Source organism: Cataglyphis hispanica, chromosome 3 (assembly GCF_021464435.1).
Source record: "Cataglyphis hispanica isolate Lineage 1 chromosome 3, ULB_Chis1_1.0, whole genome shotgun sequence".
NCBI lineage: Eukaryota > Metazoa > Arthropoda > Insecta > Hymenoptera > Formicidae > Cataglyphis > Cataglyphis hispanica.
The window spans coordinates 10,953,940-10,974,643 of NC_065956.1; the positions used below are offsets into that span (position 1 = coordinate 10,953,940).

The following is a 20,704-nucleotide window of genomic DNA, read 5'->3' on the forward strand; positions in this document are numbered from 1 at the left end:
TGATAAGAATTATCAATATCAAATAATAAAATTACATTCAATAATCAAGAAATATATCTGTATTACTCTAAATAACAATTACGTAATAAAAATTGATTATCCCGTATTAATAAAACGGATTTTTCAGTGCAGACTCGGCTAATGCCTATTAATACGCTTCTATTATCGTTATATATTCAACATTTTATATCCGAGTACATATTATTCATCACCGACATCTGTTTCTTTTCCTCTCTTTTAATGTAATAAATCGTTTATCTTTATTGATGATGTTAAAAAACAAAAATTCTTATTTTACACGATAATAATTAAAAAAAATTATTTCATTATCGTGATTACATAGCAGTACATATTTATAGATACTATAAAAACTCTTTTTTATAGAAGATATACAATTTTTTTTCTTTAATAATTTAAATACATTATTTAAATTAAATATTTGTAAGCCAATTTAGATAGCAACAATTTATGACAATTTGCCGAAAGCATATATATATATATATATATAATCTGAATTTTTGGCAAATTGATATCACGGAATGTCGGAATATGAGCATTGCGTGCGGCGAGACGCAAAAGAAATCGATTGTGAGAATCCACAATTCTCTCGAACGCGAGGTAATCGTGTCACGTGGCGCCGCGAGCACATGTCGACGGCCCTGACATGTGAGCGGCGGACGCGACCGAGCGCGGCCGAGTAGTTCCGATCTCGGCGGAGGCCCCGTCGTAGCCATGTGTTGCGGTTCGTCGTGAGTGCTTTGTGACAAGGGAGGCGCGATTGTCTCTCTGTGCGTCTTTTTTTCGTCCATCTCGCGCGTGTCTCGCGAAGATCCGCGGCCTCCGCGCGCGATTCTCACGTCGAGGCGAGAGGAGACCTCGTGACGCAAAACCGAAACCGGGGGCGACTCGATTCGAGAGACGCGGCGTTCGCTCCATCACGCGGACGGCACCGTAGACGAAAACCACCCGGGTGTGTCCCGCTCTCGCGTGAGAGGAGAACGAACGAGCGAACGACGAACCAAGGAAAGTGCATACGTGTGTATGTGTGTGTGTGTTGAGAGAAAAAGTGTGCGTTGTGCGTGCTTCTCCTTCGCGATCACGGCGTCAACGACGACAAGTAGGAAGGAATAGGACGGAGCTCGCTCCGTTCGCGCAACTTTACTTTGGCTGTTCGGCGACCGTGTTTCGCGTTACACTTCGTTTTTCGCTTGTGAGTGCTCCGAGGTGTCAGAAGAAACGAGAAGTGGCGAGTTGGTTCGCAGTGTCGGTTCTATGAAGAGCCACGGAAAGAGAAGGATATAAAGAGAGAGAGAGAGAGAGATAGCGCGGCCCGGGCGACCTGTCCGTGAGATCGAGAGAGCAAACGCAACACGTAGAAAGCGCGCCGTAGAGACGGAGAGAGAAGATGAGATAGATAGAGAGAGAGAGAGAAGGAAATAAAAAGTGATCGTAAGTGCACTCGCCGGTTCTAGAGACGTGGTACAGGCGTGTTTGTGTGGTACGTATTTGTTTATGTGTAGCGCGACAATCGTGCATCGGCCGGAACGGGCGAACTTCAGGGCGTACTCGCGAGAGCCGCGGAAAAACATCGTCGCTTCACGCGCGCAGATTCTTTCGTTTTCATTTCGAATCATATCGTGTCGTCGCGAGTGTTTATTGTGTGCGTCCGTTACATGCGCGTGTATACGTGTTTGCCGGGCGTAACGGTGACGAAGTAGTGTGCGCGATACATACATATATATATATATATACACGCACAGTACACACCGGCAGAGGAGTGGGAGCACCGAGCGAGCGAGCGAGCGAGAGAGAGAGAAGGTTAAACGAAGAGTGAGGCCACAGGAGAGAAAGGAGAGAGATAGAAGATTGTCGCGCGACGAGCAAACGGCAGAAAGAAAAAAAAAAGATCGGATTCGTGGTGTAAATAACGACGGGCTGCGCGTTGTTACTTCGCGGTCGCGTTCGATCGGGGTGTATTCGTCGCGGCGCGACGAGAACAACGAGTCCGGGACGAGTTCCTTTGCGGCGGCAGTGTGTGTATGTGTGTTTGTGTACGTGCGTGAGAACAGGGTCGCGAGGTGAAGCTCGCAGCCAGCGGCAGCAGCGGCCACGGACGGTTGGATTATAAGCGACGAGAGGAAATACGCGTGTCGGAAGGATTATATGTATATATGTATATATATATATACATATACACACATACATATATGTATATATATATATAGTATAGTATATATACGTCGAGGGAAGCATACTGGGCGAAGCCCTGCGAAAGGGAGGGAGAAACTCCCCGCCGGTCATCGCGTGGATGTGTGTGTGTATACATCTGCTCTCACCGACACACAGTAGTAAGTGACTCCTCTTTTTCTAATTTAAAAGTCGCTGAAAAGCTACATTAAACGTAACCTAGGGATTCCACGACACACTTCAGAATCGATTCTCCCACGACGGTAAATGTTTCATTGGGCGCCATCTTTGTTTACTGTTTACACCATCTCAATTTTTAATTTTGAACTTTATATATCGTTTATTCCAGTAATTCATACGATGTATTAAAATTCATTTGTATAAAAGTGACGTGGAATAATCAATAATTTTTTCATCTATTTTTCACGTACGAATATTCGTTTAAAAAAGACTGCGTTTTCAATCGTTTATCATTTTCTCATTTATTAATGCTTAAGTTTGTAGCTTTTCAGCAATCTGTGCACATTTATATATATATATATGTTTGTATAAGTTATATCAGCAACTTTTGATGCTCCGATATTAGATTTTGATCTATACAATATATTAACGTATTGATTATTAAATAAACTTGAAAAAGAGATGTGCATACAGCGAAATCTGAGACATTTCTTAGAGTTTTATAGCTAAATCTTTATTGTATTTATTCCCATATATAAATCACGAAATTGATAATAGTATATATTTATCAAACTTTACAATATTCTACTTTGAATAATACATTAAAATATATTTAATATTTCATTAACCGTGATGATTTTATCATCATCTTTTATAATAATCACATTAATATATATGTGTATAGAAATAAATTTCTAAAGATTGCTAAATAAAAAAAAAATTTTTTAATTTTTTTTTGTTTGAATATATTACTTTGAATATATTACTTATTGATTTGTAATTTCGATATTTATATACTTTATAATTTGGATATATTTATATAAAAATTATTTATTTAAAAATATATGTCTCCCTTTAAAGAAATTTTCCTGAATATACATGATTTTAATTGCAATCTACACACACAGGTACATACACGTTCAGAGCTACAATTATCTCAAGTATGATTTAATCGCATTGATTTGTCGGTGAATCGGCTGGAAAACGAGCGAGCGTTCGTGATAGATGAAAACCCGTTTACATGTATTGCCTAAAAATTGCTGTTAACCATTGCGGGCCCTCGGATTCCTGTCGGATAACAGTTTGCGTTGCGCGAGCGCAGCTCTCTCGTGAAAAGGTTATTTCAACAAACTCGATTCTCTCCGCGAAGTCCTGGTATTGCGTGAGAGTGTGGTCTACTACGTGTAGTCACATCGATACGCGTGTACGTGTGTGCGTGCGGACGACCACCGGCCGCATGTGTCTCTCGCGGGCAAACGCGAACACGATAATCACGCCTGCCGCAGGCACACACACGGAACCACACGCGCGACGACATACATACATATATACACTCAGCTCCTCTAACACGCGTGTATACGTATTTCGTTTATTCAAAACGTAGAAAGGGCCATCGCAGAAGTTTCGCGTATTCGAAACCAATAGAATCGAGACGTGAGAATATGAACTTAAGAAACGAAGAATAAACGTAAAAATATACAACGATCGAAATATTATAATGATTATTCGCGATATCTAATAGAGAGACGCGAATGATTTTTTCTATTAATTAAAGTATCGTCGGCACTTCACCTTTGATATCGACGCTTGAATGGATAACTCGAATGGAAAACGCAAACGGAATAAAGGAGTATAAATTGTTGGAATAAAAAATGATTTGCGCAATGACGAAATAACGATGGATAATCGCCGCGTTAACAATCATCCATCCAGCGTGAATGTTCATCCGACGCGATTGCATTCGAGCACACGCGTGCATACGCACGCACATACGCATATACGCAACGCACGAGTCTCGCTCGAGGCGACGACGAGAATTCATTCAAGGCGCTTAGCTTGCATTGCGCTCGCTCGCTCGCTCGCACGCGCTCGCACTCGTGTCGCGAGCGAAAGACGGCGCGTAGGCAGACTAGGCAGGTTACTCACGCGTGTCGCCGTCCGGTTGCGTGGGAGCGGTTACTTCGCGCATGCAATCTTCGCGTCAAATATCGCGTCGGATATCGAGAATGGAAGATGCTCTTCCTTGAATAAACTTCTATAGTAATATAAACTTCACTCTCTCTTGAAAGAGAAGCAAAACTCGCGTGCCCATATATTCTGCATTTTCTTTTATATCGAGGAGTGCATTCTTACTCTGTATATCTCATTGTGTACATAAGAGATAAAATTATGTACACATTGGAAGAGAGAGAAAGTATAAAACGGACAAATTTATATAATATTATTTTCAATTTAATTTTGAATTTCAAAATCCAAGCAATTTATTAGTTTGAGAAATTTCTTCGTGTTTTTGAGAGAGATTTATTATAATATTTTTAAGCAATAAATTTCTATAGCATTATTCTTAGAATACTAATCTTGTGAAAGAGCAAGGTTCAGATAAATTCATAAAAGCTAAAGTATTCATGTTGTCGATACTTTGTGCGTAAAAATCGGAAAACATGAGTTTTTTTCCTTGATGGTTACATAAACGATTATCTCATAACTTATATTTTCGCGTGAGATGTTTCTCGAATGTATTCAAAAATATATATACCTCAGATACTAAATTAGTAATCCGTCTCTATTAGTTTCCATCAACTTGTCGGAATTCGAAACAAAGGATAATGCCAGTAGATATATTGACTCGATATCATCAAAAATACACGATTATATAATCATTGCTATAACTCATTTCCAAAATACACGCGCGATTCGCAGGTATTGAGAATCACGTACGAAACGCACTATAACGTCGTATCGGCAAGCGAGTGGCCTTTTTTTCCTTTTAACACAGAGACGGCATTCACGCGCGATGCGTCAATCTGATATACGCGCCTGGGATATATATTGTGCGTGCGCGGCGCGTAATGTTCTCCGTCTCGGCTTCTCTTCACCGAGCCGACTTCGGTCGCTTATAAACGGCAAGCCGAATTGCCGGCGCAGAAGGGAATTTCCGAGGAATATTAAAACATTCCTGCCGCGATTAACAGTATTAACTTCGCAACAGCAACGTTTACTTTGTACTCTTGCACACATTAAAAGCCATTCGTTACTCTTTCACTGCTTGTAATCCATGTATCTCGCCATGTGTGCTGTACATTTCGGTTTACTAAATCTAACAATGCGAGAGGAAATGGAAACTCCGTTCCCCATATATCACAGTGCAGAATCCTTCTCGTCACGGTTATTCTCACATTATTATTTTAATACTCGCTGAAAATATTCGGATATCCGAGAATGTTTCTGAATACATTACTTGAATATTTTGGACATTATCCAAGTAATATTTAGACAATACCTGCGAAATCGTGTAAGTATTCGAGTATCCGATTACAAAAGCCACGCGCTAACAGTGCTATGTATTATTCATTTTTCATACACACACTATACATAAATCAATCTTAAGTTTTTAAAAAGTTACAATATATGTCGAAAAATGTTTCTCTGTGAGAAACATTTTTCTTTCTATTTACATTCACGACGCGCGATATCTATGAGTTTCGAGATGCTTAACTGAAAGTGTAATATTGCGTATACAAGAAATTCTTAACGCTGGATTCATATCCTGTTGCCCCGAGAGAGAGAGAGAGAGAGAGAGAGAGAAGTACAACGACCGCACACGAGGGTCACGTGTACAATTTAAACCTGCGACTGCCGGCGCTATCGATTAATGTAGCCGCTAATGCTACTATACGCAGCAGCTATTAATGCGCGACGACCGACCATGCGTTCGACACAATGTTATTACACGTTTTATATGAACGATTTTATAGACTATTTATCGCGTAATTGTGAACGGAATGCATGACGCGGCACGAAAATCGAAAATATAACTACGGCGCGCTGAAATCGACTGCGTAAAATTAACCCCATATTAGTAATAAATATAAACCGCAATATTTTATTATTTACGTTTTATTGTAGGTGGCCGTCCATTTGTTGAATATTTCTATATGCGATAGAATACAGGGATTAAGATTGACAGTAAGATTGATTTATTAAACTAACATTTGCCAGGAGAGAAAATTACACGAATCCATTTTATGAATATAATATTGATGTGCTCTTCTCCATAAATAATTGTAGATTAATTAATAATTAAATGACTAACGCGCGCATTACTTTGTGATTTGTAAATAGAAGAATGAATATAAACTTTCTCAAATATATATGAGAGAAAGAGAGAGAATTTCCAGAATATTTCAGTTTGAAATAGTTAAAATTGACGGTTTTTCTAATATAACAATGTTTCAATTGTAATGTATTTTAACAATAGCCACTTTTGATTTAACAATTACCGGATAAATATTTTTTTAATCCAGATATAGCTCAAGAGTAGTCAAGGGATAATGTTTTAAATTTGTGATTTTTTTATATCGCGGATCGATTTATCCCAAATTAGCGTCACTGAAAGAGGAAGAAAGAGAGAAACATTGGTTATTTTACTTTAAGATATTATTATCAACTGCTAATAGTTTTTACGTAATCAACGAGTGCGCGCTCGTAAAGTCGAGAACAAGTTTCGAAAATTCGCCAGGCCACGCTAATCTTCCACATTATCGGACATACTCACGGTAATTAAGTATATATTATGGTTACACGGTGTGGTATATATACATATATAAGTGCACAATATATTAATTCAGTGTATACACGTATCCACGAGAGCGTATACGACTGCTGTTAATGCTGGCATAATGAAACGCATCGTTGCACTGTTGGTTGCGCTGCGTTCCTTCGCGTTATGTCCCGTTGATTTACGATCTGTCCATTGAGAATCTGAGAATTTCCAAGCACGAAGCATGATTTCGTGTGTTTCAGTCACTTCGCGAAGAAACGTACGATATACAACCCGCGTGTAATGTGTATGCAGAAGCCCACTAATATAGGCTGATGGTTATCAATATCAAACGCGCAATTGCTCCGTGCACAATAAATTTTTGTGTGTGTGTATTTATTTCTCTCGCTTAGATAATGAAATATTACGATACAAATATAATGCAACAACGAAGAAAATATATATAGGACGCATGATTTATAATTATCTCAATTAACACTTATTTAAATTAAGTAAAGTAATAATATACGAGTTTTTTAAAACTCGAGCGGCGAAGTTTGTAAGTCAAAGTTTATTTGCAGTTACTATGTGACATTATCATAAAATAACACAATGTAGTACCAAGTTAATTTTAATGTAAACTAAATGGGAGCCGAATTAATATTTGAGTTGTGTATCTCTGATTTAGCACAACAATGTCATACGCACAACTGTACTCACGTCAAAATTGCCGGGAATGCATTGCCAGAATGCTTATAATAATGCCATAATTAATGGAAGCTGATATGCAGCGTAGTTTATTATAGATATTACGTGACATAACACGGCGCTGCGTGACATGCCGCGATATCATACGATGCGGCTAATTGTTTAGATTAATTAAAACGCTGATGCATAGTTCGGTTTGCGCGGAGCACGAGGACGTATATCCAGCAACGTATCGAACGTGTTTCGTTATATGACGTAATGTTTAGACAACATTGTTAAATGCATCTTCTCGATTATATTATGGTCAATATTATGGTGCCGTGACAATGGCGAACTAAACGAGATTATCGTATCTTTAGTTATTAATGAGAATATCAATTAGTGCAAATCGAAATCTTAACAAATTTTAAATATTACATTTTAAATTATATCATGTGTAATTAAAATATATTACATTTTATAATAACATATTTTTTTCCCTTTTTATTTTTATATGTTTTGATCTCTGAAGCATTTTTAAATTAAATTACTAATTCTACTACTTTTGTATTAATTGACATTATATCAGCTTAAACAAATATTGCATTTTTGCAATTAGTTAGAAATAGGTTAATGAGTTTCTTTGATGTATTATATTATGATGTGTCGAGAGAAAAAAATTAAACGGAATTAACAGAATTAAGATTGAACTTTTCTCTGTTTTGTTTATAATATTTAATAATTTTGATGAAAAGAATTTATTTTCTTGAAGTTGATTAATAGCCGTAACTCAATTTCACAAAATCTTACACATAGTTTGTCATGGTATAAAACTACAGATTTTCTAGTTGCCCTCGTACTTTCTCCGTCAAATCGAAATCCGCGAGATTGCTGCCTAGTCGCTGCTCGTCGCGATTACGTAAGTTTTCTCTCGACGGCGTTTCGCTTCCGTGCTTCTTCTAGTAATTATCGGCCTCGGTACTCCACGAGGACCGATTTAATAAAAGTTTTCAGTATCGACGCTTACCTACGCCGTGACAAGAGGAGTCCCTTAAGGATCCCGTTGAGTCTTAAGTCGAATTTACACGTTTCATTTCTGCTTAAAAGAAGAACACTTTGTGCAAGTATTTTTTCAAAATAAAAAATTGAAAGAAGAAAGAATTAGCGATTTAAAAAAAAGTGATAAACAAAAATAAATACAAAAAGATAAAAGATTGAAACAAAAAATATAATTAATAAATGTATGCAATTTGTCGTAAAAATCAAGGGGTTGGATAGAAATTTTAAGATATTTTATATAACAATCAAAGAGAACAAATAAAATTGATTTTTTTGTTACGACAGATATTTGTTACTTTCACTCATTTTAAATGATTATATCATGTGATTGTTAAGAGTGCATCTTGCACATCCTGATTCAAAGAAAATTCAATAATCTGTATTCACTTTGATCAATCCCGGGTGGGATGATTGTCGAGAGCAAACCGCGTAAAACCGCCTTTAACTTGGTTTCATTTTTCATTAAACTAAGTGAGTCTCCCTCACCCTCTTTTTTTGCTACGCGGTATGCTCGTGGCAATCCCTTTAAGTGCTTCGATCTATATCGCGATGGCCCTTATGTCGCTTCGGCATCAAGAATTGTTCGCGGAAAGCGATTGAGTTGTTGCCTAATAAATCGAGAGATTCTTTCGCACCGATAATTCCCCTCGCGCGTTCTGATTTTACGTAATTTTATTTTTCCTTAAATCTCTCTCTCAACATGATTGCGTTTGCTTGTTGCTTTCCATCTCTGTCTCTCTCGTTCTCTCTTTCTTGCAGCTCTTATGTAAATTTATTCAAAAGATACCGGTACAACGCATTGGTAATATATTCGCGGCGATATAACGGCGCTTATGTATACATTAAACATGTGACGATGTTTATTTTAACAATTTTTAATGGATATTATCGAAATGAAAATGACATGTAGCAGTAAAATGATAGCGATGCAAATCTTGTGTGATCAATATGGAAGCTCTTTGTTTTGTAAAGTTTTATTTTTAGCTCTTTGATATTAATATATTTCTTTCTTTTACGTAATGCATTTCCTTTAAGTGATATTGAAATTATTCTAAATTTTGATCGGTGCATACAATATAGGAGGAGAGATCTCCGTCCTTATTTTCTGCGAAATCTAAAACAGCACTTTGCCCTCCTCGGCTCGTAGTTGCTCACGATAGCACGCCACGGACATGCTCGGAAGGCCAGAGAGATAGGCGTGAGTTATGCGTGCACGCATACCTTTACGCTGATTCGCGCGCAATATAATCTGTACATATATCACAGACGGACAGTATTATATTGGAATTAATCTACACGCTATTTCTCTATCAAAAGAATTTGTATATAATAAAATATGTATATTTTTCACATTTTTATCACATGTATTCTATGCGTGTTCATTTTTATTTCGAATTATACTTCCACTATATTTTCTGTTTATTTATTTACTCTTTTGAAATGATTTTTTCAAGAAGAATTATCGCGAAAAATATTGAAATTTGGGAAATTCGAAGAATATTTACACAATTTATCATTCATAAATTTTTACATCTACGCAGTGAACGAAGCTACCCAACATCGTTAATATGACCCAGTATCATTAATATTTATAGACTTTTCACAAATTTCACATATTTTTAGTTTTGCGTTTCTCTAACTGTGTACTATATATTTATAGTTGTTGTATTTCTGGTCAGATTTGGGTAATTAAAATTTTTATCAAATCCTGCTAAATAAGATATAAACATCGTTCATGTAACTATATCGCAAACAGAAAATAAATATCTTGTCATAAGTTTGTATTAATAACTCGGGTAAAAATCCGCAATAAAAATCCCTTTATTCATCGATATAATGCTAATAGCCTTTATTCATCGATATAATGCTAACAGGTCGATATATATAACATGGAATGATTATAAACATACATCTTCTATGCGAATACATTATGCATCAAACATTATATTGTAGTATATCGAAATTTGTATACTGAGCATAATTTTCATAAATTGTGTGTGTGTGTGTGTGTGTGTGTACACATTGTGAAAATTATGAACAGTATACAAATTTCGATATACTGTGTGTGTGTGTGTGTGTGTGTGTGTGTGTGTGTGTGTGTGTGTGTCTGCGCGCGCGTATTTATACACACACACACACATATTTATAATTTTGTCTCATATATTTTTGATTTTATGTTTCACAAATATATATATATATATATATATATATATATATATATATTTAATTTTACATATTAATTATATTAATCTAAACTTTTACGTATAATAAATTAATCCTTATTTCATAACGAATATAGTTTTTTCTAATTGCAAAATAATAAGGAAACGAAAATCTTTCAGTCTAAAAGCCTGCCTAATAATAAAACTATGAAGGATGGCCCCGATAAAAATCTTCCGCTTTATCGTCGCGATACCGCGCGCACAACAGGGAAGGAGAACCCTTTGATAAAGAATGAAAAGATTTTCTCTTTGACGGAATGATATTATCGCTCCCATTAGTAGTGCGTGTACACGCGCATTAATGCAGATGTAAAAGCGCACGCGGGGAGAGCAACGAGCGATTCCGATTAATTAAGTTGATTAACGCTAAACGGGACGGGCAGCCCGGAAATGACAAGTGCGTATGTACGCTCGCCCGCGATACAATCGGCCATTGTCGGCGACATAACACGATGTCGAGTGAACCGAAACGGTTCTCGCGCTGAGTAATTAGCGTTCCTTCTCGTTGTTGTTGCCGCTATGCTCATCATCGTCTTCTTCATCGTCTTCCTCGTCTTCGCCTTCGTCCTACTCAACGATGTCAGAAGGTATTCTTAACGAGGCGTTAAAGCGTTCAAAGCACTTCGGCGCCGACGAAACGATATTCTCCTGGTTATGATTTTATTCGCATCATCAATTCTCGCGTATTTCCGGTTAGAGCGTTAAAAATTATGGATATCGTTGATTACCATTAATAATAAACCGTTCTACAAAGACTTATTTTATTTATAATTTATTATTTATTATAGTATGTTATTATAGTTATATTATTATTTATTTCGATTATTATGGCATTATTTTACGTTTATTTTACGTTTTAGCAAAAATAAAGTTGAGAGTTATGTATATATTCATTTTCATTTAATGTATACAGAAATATACGTGATGTTGTTACGTTAATATCTCGAATATTAATTACACTATCAGCAGTTGCAAGTATTTTTTGATAATTATAATATACGATTATACATATACGAAATTTGTATATGTGCCAGATATTTACAAGCCTTTTTTCATATAACATAAAATAGAAACCGTTGCGAAGAATGATATTATCTTACTATAGCACGCGTAAAAGAATATATTCTAAATAAGCAGATATTAAAAGTAACGAGGTGTGTGCGCGCGCGAAAGAGAATTCTTTCATGGTCTATTTCGTGCTCGGCTACAATAGCATTATTCTCTGCAACTTTATGTTACGGAGAGATTGAAATTTATTCGACACGAACGAGTAAACGTAGTTTCGCGATCGATATTGCTTGCGGTATTTTGAATACCGATGGTGTTATGATGAGAATCGCGTTGAGCTGCAAAGTGTGCGCTAGACTATAAAATCGCGTCTACGTGACCTGTCTGCGTATCGTTTGCGCGATGTTTACTATGTAGAGGACATATGATAGATAGTTTATTATGGCTACTTTATCGTGTGTCATGCATGTTACATTAAGTCTATTTTGTCTGCATTTAAATAATGCGAACAAGAGGAAAAAAAAAAAAGACACAAGCATCGTTATTAATTTGAAACTTGCACGAGATATCAAGATAATATCTTAATCGATCTTATCGAACTAATTCAATATAATTGAGAGCTATTTTGTATAATATTACTCCGATATTAAGATATAGAGTTACTTAATCGGAGGATCGATAAATTACTAAACATGTCGGTCTCTTCGATGAGGTCTACTCGATGAGAAACAATCTCGCGTTCGATAAAGATATCGCTGGTTGTCGTGCTTTTCGACTTTTTGCCGCGAACACCCCGTACATCGTCCATCTTTACTGTCGGCGCTGACACATTTAGCGGTGATGGAGCGATTGCATTGTGCTCGCGACCGTGATGAAATCACGTTCTTTTCCTGCCTTTTTTTCGCGTAATTGGGGATCATTCGTTACGGACAACAAAACCCCCCACCTCTATTGTCAAACAATGCGGCGAACGTTTTGGAGTACGTAAGCGGGTTACGACAGCTTTAAGACGGATGCGTGAGTTATTACGTTCTGCCTCTCTTTGATCCCGCGCGTATGCGACCGAAAGAACTTTCCAATGGAACAATGACAGGCCTCTTACGCGACTTGGCAGAGCGCGTTTAGTTAACAGCGAGATTGAAATACCATAGTGAAATTTAATATATTACATCTGCATATTATTTTTTTATGGCGTACAAAAGACTTTTTAAAGATACGATGTTGTAACCAAAGTTACGGAGAGAGATGGAAAGAGAAGAAAACGTAAAGTATTTTTTTTTTTTTATTTAAATTATTACGTACAATTTTAATGATTCTTATCGATCGTAATTTGTAAATTATACAGCATTGAAATCAACAGATTTCACATACTGAGATATTAAGGATGTTTGATCGATAAGCTTCAATAAATTGTCAAATTTATGATTTAACAGTTATATTAAAGACACTTTACTGTCTTATTTGCCTCAGGCATAGTAGCGAACTTATCGAAAATCTCTGTTGTAGCTGTCAATACTTATTACGGAATCGGTAAATACATACAAGGTAAAATCTCTGCAAGTAAGTACTTCTCTGCAAGGCAGTTTCTTGCGATACTTTTTCCCGCGTGCCTATTACTCGTTTATCGTGTGCAATAGACTTCTCTCGCGGCGCTAATTGTTGGCAAATTATGCGACGGTAATAATTATGATTGCCCCGATAATGGTACCGAAGTTTGATAATTATGAGTGTGTCTCTCTTTCTCTTTCTCTTATCTATCTATCTCTTGTGCCCCGAGGATTCGTTCGCGCATCCGCTCAGATCAATTATCCCGAATTCAATTATATGGAAAAAGCAAGCCGGCTATCCGCTCTCGCGTTCCATGCAACGTAATTACGCGGTTGCATCCGCACGCTTTTTGCGTGATTCTATGATATCTTGTATCAGCTATGCTGCATAAAGTTTGTTTTATATAACTTTACGTTATGAGCACCTCTCAGCTTACCGTAAAACCGTTGCATCTAAGAATAATTAATGAGATCTGTGTCTACACATTTATGTTTGATGGCTGTGATCATGTTATTTATCATAATATGATAAATTTCAATATTTTTAAATGTTTTTTTTGTGTTAAAGATCAATTTTTAGTTTAATGCAATTATTTTTCTATTATGGTAAATTGCTAAAATGTTTTTATAAACAATATATTAATTTTAAAACTAATAGAAATAATTGTATTTTTTAAATAAGTTATATCGTTCTTTCTACGAACTGATACAGTGGCATCAATGTCAGAAAATCGATATTTGATCTTGATATAGCAATCATGCAAATGACAGTCGAACGAGTGTTTGCTATTGCGTGCAACGGCAATGCCAATAATTACGACGTGACGCATATGATACTGTGTATAATTGGACGAGACGGTAGTCAGTAAATACTGACACAGTTACAAAATGACTATACAGTCGTAATTTGTACTACAACGTGATATATATTCGATGCAAATTGGAAACATCTTAAAAGCCGCGCATGCCGTCATTTAATATGTTCGTAAGCAATGTTTCACACAAAAGTCGCACACAGATATTATGCAATCTTGTTTTTTAATAAATTTAACACTACTTAACATTAATTAAATTCTATATCATTTTATATGTGAAAAAATCTTTGTTTTAAAAAATATTTTCACTTTGTTAATATTTATAAAATTACATTTTATATAATTATATAATTATATGCTTCCAGACACATTACATTTTATCTAATTGCCAAGAGTAGAGTTTTAAAGAAATAAATAAGAATTGATTGGTTTGAAATCAAAAAGAAAAAGAGAAAAATGTATAGTTGCTATAAATAGCAGATGCGGAAAATCAAAATCGCATATGTAAGAGTTACAATGCATCGGAAAAGGAACTTCAATAGCGATGTTACCAACCACCATACCGAGAAAAGCATTCGCGGAACAGCGTTATACTGGCAATGCAATTTGCTCGACGAGACATATCTTTTTTCTTCTTCTTCTTCTTCTTTTCTTTTTTTCGCTTCCTTTGCTGCTTCTATTTATTCTTTACAAAAGCATCTCACGCCGTCGACCGCATCTTGCGCGCTTCTGTAAAAATTTCATTTCCTTGGCATATACGCCATTATATCTATATGCTCGTTTATTATATTTTTTCCAAGACGTATGCCTCCTTTTTCTGACTAACGATTATGCAACTGCTCGCATTGATAAAGTAATATAATTTATCGTAACGTAATCCACACACACACGCGCGCGCACGCAATTATGTATTATATAAATAAATATTTTGCCATATTTATGACATATTATGACATATTTCAAGTATTTTAATATTTAATTAGATCAGCTATTATCGATTAATTTAATGAATTAAAATTTGCGAGTAATTATTTATTTATATTTCTAGATAGTAGCTATTATTACAGGTACATGGAAAATTAATTACCATGAAATGAGATTAAACTTTAATTGATTTAAAAATGATTATGATTTGTTAAATGATAATAATCAATAAGATTATTATTGATGCAAAAATGCTTGTATAATGTACACATATTTCTAGACATTAGATTATTTAAATTTTTATCTTATGCGTAACAGATAATTAGAATAACTAATAATTAATTAACAAGATAACTAGAGCTTGGCAAATTAAAGAGATTATGGCTGTAGATATACTTTATAGAAGTATCCAAAGTAATTTATCATAAGCAGCTTATCGTAGTTTCAGGGAGAGGGATACAAATTTCGTGCGATAAACTCGACTAAATCGAAGCGGATGCTCGTTCCGGGAAGTTTCCTCTCGTTACACGCTCGCATCGATAACGAGAAGAAACAATTATCGAAAGCCATTCAGTCTTAATTAACGCTTTTGATACATACATTATTGTAATCGGCAATTGATTAACTATGAGACTTTAAATGCTCGATCACGAAACGGTCAGATCTAAAGATGACAACTTCGTAGCCGATAAAGGAGGCTTTTTCCCTCCTGCTTACTTTCATTATACACGACGCCATAAATTATTATACTTGTTTCTATTAACGGTTCCACACACATGCTCAGGCGACAGTTATTCTCGCAGAATAAAGATTGAGATATTGAAATAATATTTATTTAGAATTAAAGGATAAGATTCTATTTCATATGTTTAATTTTTACATTTAAAATGACATTTTTTTCTAATTTATGAAAAGAAGATATAATCTCTCGAATATCATGATCTCGATCGATTATATCTCGTTCACCTTATATAACGCTCATGAGACAGTCAATATCGCGGAAAGAAAGCAGATGGGAAACTGGTATGGCGAACGAATTAATACTCGATATTCGACTTGCCTGGGTGAATCGCTGTTCGGAATTAAACGCGAAAAATCTGCGACCATCTCTCTTCTCTCTCTCTTCGTTGCTCTTGAAATGGAAATATAGGGAGAGAGAGAGAGAGGTCCTCCCGGATCTATACTTAACGATCTCCTGACTCGGTAAATCTACAAGTGGGGTCGGGACCGTTATATATTTTGATCTCTGTCAGAGATTACACCAAGTATCGTCCTCGTAGAAATCCGGTCCCGACGCCCTTCCAGTGGCGGATTCAGATGTTTGGATACTCTGGGGCAAAATTTGTGTTCTCTCTCTCTCTCTCTCTCATTCTCTCTCTGCCTCTTTCTCTCGTGTAATTTAGCTACTTCGGAAATTAGTGTTTATCTTATATACGGTTTCACCGAAAGCAATAAAGATTTTGAGAAAAACATGTTTTTATCTTGTGCTCTATTAAAGTGTACACACATATTATTTTAATATATGAGAAAAATAACAAGAAGAATTATAACACTTTTGTTTTTGTTGCATTGTAATTACATTAAAATAATTTGTATTATGAAAAGTTGAAATACTAAGAAGCTTGGTCTTTCGAAATGTAATATTTTCTTTATATTTTTCTTCTATGCAGTCATTATTACTTAATTTAATTACCATTAGAACGAAAAGGAATAAAATACATCAATAACTACGCAGCATATACATTCTTTTCTATTTCCGCCGGCCCTTATTTACCCAGAACAATTTTGTTTCGGAAAAAAGATTTTGATTTTCCCAAACCATTGTTGTGCACTATTCGTCTTGGGCGAGCCTTTTTTTCCGAACCCTCGGTCGAAATGTCAGTAGGGGTCGTCGGTGTCGGTGGCCACAGCTTCACGAAATACATACACGGGACACCGGTGCGTTTTCTCTAATTCAATTTGAAAAGCTTCCTGGAGCGCGTCCAAAAGACATCCCGTATTCATGCCGGCAGAATGGCACTCGTAACTCATAACGGGTACAGTCGCGATTTCCGGACCGAATCGCCGCCGCCGCGCTTCTCATCATGTTCCACTCGTAAAAGCTTTGCCGCCGCGCGCTCCATACGAGATACGTTTTTTATGAACGGCATAAAGAGCATGTATATTATTCGCGCAGGTGGACGAGCGGAAGAAGAGAATGGGAGGGGATCTCGAGCATTAATATTAATCTGGCAATGGATGAGCGGCATCGCGTGCTATAATATGTTGATGTCGAAAGAAGAATGGGAACGACGCAGTAAAGCAGTTTATACTTTGTATGTCGCGCGTTCAATACTCTTATTTTTCCCGTTATTATTCGAAGAATTAACGCAAACGCTTCGTACACACTTTTCGATAGCTTTTTTAGGATGTGTCAGTGTATCTGCTGTTACACTGATCACTGATAATATGAGATAGTTTAATCTGATAAATTTTTTGTTGCTACGATTTTTTTGCACTAATCCAAGTGTTGAGCACTTTAATATTGTTATAAAAAAATAACCAAACAAATCATAATTTATATTGTATATATATAAATGTCATTTTTATAAAACTTTGAAATTTATGACTACCCCCTTGAATTGCATATTGAATCACGTATTAATGGATACTCCATATTATTATATTTTGTGAATATTTCGAGTATTTCTTATATATATTAAATTTTTATTTCTTAACGCGTTAACCTTTAGCGATCGATGTAGAAAGGACCGTGTGTTGAGTATTAGTCTAAATCGAATTTTATCCATCTCGTAATTTAAAATTGACATTCATTCTGATATCACCAGTCTAACACTTTATTCTCAATAATATCCAATATTTTAATCTCTGAATTTTCTACAACAGAATATACATATATCAGCAATTGAATAATTGATATTGAAACACTCATATCATATGAATAAGATATCATTTTGTCACTTAAGATATAATCAATTTTTAATAATTGGAGAATTAATTAGAGAATTTATCTACTTATTAATAATAAATTTAATAAATTTCTTCCGAATAATAAAATAATAGATATTCCTTCAAAGAATCTTATAAATGACAATTCTCAAATATCATTATATGTATATGTGTATATATATATATATATATATATATATATATATATATATATATATATATATTGTATTTGAGAACACAATAATAAATTGCTATTTTAATAAATATAACTATTAAATATCAAGAGAGAGAGGGAGAGAAGGGGAGATCACAATGATAAAAATATTTAACATTCAACACATTTATTAGTTTATAAAAATATACAAAAAAGGAAGCAATTTAATAATTTTTAGTATGTGAGAGACATATAGTGTGCACAACATGTATATATTTTTTTTCTCAAAAATTGGCACACGAAAAGGTTTGGTGTGCAAAAAAAGGTTTGTGAGTTGCCGTTGACGAACACACGTCGACTAAGATTCGTCGCGCAGACTCTCACAGCTTCCTACCCGGCTGTACCGCAAACGGAGAGAGAGAGAGAGAGAACGAAAGGGAATCCGGCATGAAACAAATTGTCCCGCGTCGCGGGACCACATCGGTCCCGTCTGACCGATACGACACGCGGTGGACGCGCGTCGCGACGCGCCCGACAGCGTCCTCCGTTATCGGGCTCATCACTCCGGCCGCGTCCTCGTCGCGTGAACGACGAGCGACGAGCACGCTATCGCGGAGAATTGTCGGCCAATATTTTCTCCGGGAACACGTGCCCCGGGTTTACGGGCGAGCACAAAATGGCCGCCGGCAGGAGCGATCGACCGTGCGTGAGCGCGAGCGAGCGAGAGAAAACCCCCTCGGTTTCTCCGTTTCTCTCTCTCTCTCTCTCTCTCTCTCGTTTCCTCTTACGTCCTCGTTCATCCAACACATACCGATGCATATAGATATACACATATGTATAAATATATGTATATCTATTACACTCATAAAAGTGCGCATAAAATTTTCTCTCCTCTCTCTTCTTGATAATTTATGGATTCCGCATCAATAACGAGATTATATTTCATCATTAATTAGCTCGACTGTATCACTTAGATTTATATAATGTCAGTTTTTTTATTTCTTTTTACACACTTTGATGCTGGAGAGAAAGAGCAAATAAGTAATAAGTATTGTTTATATTCTTTCTCTTTGGAATTCATACTCGTATTAAGATATCATTAAAATATTCTCTCTCAAACGCTCTCTTTCCTTGATTCCTTTATTCTCTTCTTTTGTGCTTATCTTTTCTTTCATGTAAGCGATCACGTTTCTTTCCGATTCGCCGGTCCTTTTCTCATCGAAAGCTCTTCGATTCTTCTTCCTCTTTCCACCTATCTGCCTACAATTTCGCTTCCTACAATAGGTGCTCTTCGTTCTTCTCACTACAATATCGTTCTCGCCCTTGCACTAACGTCACTTTTATTCTCCATTCGTTCTTATGTCGTTCTCCGTTTCTCTCTTTCGTGCGGGCGCAATAATCTTTGCGTCCTTATCGCACACGGGAGCGACGGATGTCTATCTTCTCGGGATATCGCGCTATCCTTACCGCACTCGCAGCTTCCAGCTTCATCGAGTGCAACGAGAAAGAACGAGCGCTCTATCTTTGTTCCGCTTCGCTATAGCGTTCCTTGTCACCCTCTCTTCACATAGTGCAGCTTGTGCTCTTTTTTTGACTTCTTTCTCACTCCGACTGCTTCCTCTCCGTCGAATCAAGCGGTCTCTCTATCTTTCTCTATTCCAACGAAGAGAATCCCCATGTTATCGCAGTCACACCTATTACGAACATGTATTGCTATCGTCGTACGCTTCTCCTTTCATCTTCATATACCCTTCATTCCTTTTCTTATGTACCCATCGGGTCTCTTTCTTTCCATCAAGAGGCAACGCTATCATCCTCACTCTTATTACAGGCCATATGCTATCCTTTCTCTCTCTCTCTTTCTTTCTTTCTTTCTTTCTCGCATTCGTTTCCCTCTCCTTTTCTTCTTGTTCCATCCTCTTTTTGTGAGCGCGAGAAATGCAGGAGATGGAAACGCGGAGATGGAAAATCACAATTACAGACGCGACAGCGACAGCGATGACTGCTCAACGACCGCGGGTGGTAGTTTGCCTCACGCACGCAAGCACGCACGCACGCACGCACGCACGCACGCACACACGCACTCATGCACGCATCGCGCCGACACGATTCAAATATAAGCGTCGGCAATACCGGAGCGATACACACTATCGTCGTTGCAGCTTGCGCTACGGTCCGCGACGACCGCGCGCACACTAATTGTGCGACGTACCCTGAGCTGAGTTACATTGTCCTGTATTATGCATACGCGATATTGCCGGGATCCGTATGAGCAGGCAGCCGGAGGCGGACGCCATCGGCGTGTGTGCGAATGTACCGTATACAGCCAACAGCCCGAGATTCGATATCTGCGCGCTGTGTGGTCCATATCGATTGCGCGTGGAAAAGCCCAGCTCTCTAGTCTGTTCACACAATCTCGCTAGTTTAAAGGC

At 36.8% G+C, this 20,704-nt stretch overlaps 1 protein-coding gene across 1 annotated transcript in view; it reads left to right on the top strand.

Moving 5' to 3' along the window:
- The first annotated feature begins 738 nt into the window (after window positions 1-738).
- The window catches only part of LOC126859217 (zinc finger protein 608-like), a 149,359-nt gene continuing 129,393 nt past the window's right edge, over window positions 739-20,704 (top strand). Inside the window, exon 1 of the mRNA XM_050610244.1 lies at window positions 739-2,348. The gene's annotated coding sequence lies outside the window, so the exon portion shown is untranslated. The remainder of the gene's footprint in view (window positions 2,349-20,704) is intronic.